The sequence below is a fragment of the Fusarium oxysporum genome, chromosome 2, assembly GCF_000149955.1.
Source record: "Fusarium oxysporum f. sp. lycopersici 4287 chromosome 2, whole genome shotgun sequence".
NCBI classification, from domain to species: domain Eukaryota; kingdom Fungi; phylum Ascomycota; class Sordariomycetes; order Hypocreales; family Nectriaceae; genus Fusarium; species Fusarium oxysporum.
In genome coordinates, this window is record NC_030987.1 from 4,735,771 (window position 1) to 4,737,229 (window position 1,459).

Sequence of the window (1,459 nt, forward strand, 5' to 3'; positions counted from 1 at the left end):
CTCCCCTTCTGCAGACGGTGCAAAGTTGAAGCTATTGAAACGGGAACTGCCCCTATGGCTTAGGATCGACTAACCCATGTCCAACCGCTGTTCACATGGAACCTCTCCCCACTTCGGTCCTTCAAGTTCTCATTGAAGTATTTGCTACTTTCACCAAGATCTGCACTAGAGGCCGTTCAACCCGGGCTCACGCCCTAGGCTTCGTCACTGACCTCCACGTCCGCCTACTCCTCAGGGCATCGTTTCTACCCTGAGGGCGAGGTATGGGTGAGACGCTTGAGCGCCATCCATTTTCAGGGCTAGTACATTCGGCAGGTGAGTTGTTACACAGTCCTTAGCGGATTCCGACTTCCATGGCCACCGTCCTGCTGTCAAGATGTACTAACACCTTTTGTGGTGTCTGATGAGCGTCTACTCTGGCACCTTAACCTCGCGTTCGGTTCATCCCGCATCGCCAGTTCTGCTTACCAAAAATGGCCCACTAGTGTTGATACATTCGAATGCTCACGTTCAATTAAGCAACAAGAGCTTCTTACATATTTAAAGTTTGAGAATGGATGAAGGCTAAATAGCGCCCCCGAGTCCCTAATCATTCGCTTTACCTCATAAAACTGAGTTCAACACTGCTATCCTGAGGGAAACTTCGGCGGAAACCAGCTACTAGAAGGTTCGATTAGTCTTTCGCCCCCATGCCCATATTTGACGATCGATTTGCACGTCAGAACCGCTGCGAGCCTCCACCAGAGTTTCCTCTGGCTTCACCCTATACAGGCATAGTTCACCTTCTTTCGGGTCCGGCCCCGTATGCTCTTACTCAAATCCATCCGAGAACATCAGGATCGGTCGATGATGCGCCGAAGCTCTCACCTGCGTTCACTTTCATTACGCGTAGGGGTTTGACACCCGAACACTCGCATACGAAGACGACTCCTTGGTCCGTGTTTCAAGACGGGTCGTTGATGACCATTACGCCAGCATCCTTGCAGATGCGCGAACCTCAGTCCCCCCCAGGGTATTACACGGTGGGCTATAACACTCCCCGAAGAGAGCCACATTCCCGCCGCCTTTATCCCCCGGGGAAAACTGATGCTGGCCTGGACTGGAAAAGTGCACTGGGGAGAACCCCAGATGATTAACCAAGCCCAAGTCTGGTCATAAACGCTTCCCTTTCAACAATTTCACGTACTTTTTAACTCTCTTTTCAAAGTGCTTTTCATCTTTCGATCACTCTACTTGTGCGCTATCGGTCTCTGGGCCGGTATTTAGCTTTAGAAGACATATACCTCCCATTTAGAGCAGCATTCCCAAACTACTCGACTCGGTTGGAGGAACTTTACAGAGATTTGGCATCCAACCAGACGGGGCTCTCACCTTCTATGGCGTCCCGTTCCGGGAACTCGGAAGGCCCGCATCAAAAGTATCCTCTACAAATTAGAACTCGGGCCCGAGAGCAGATTTT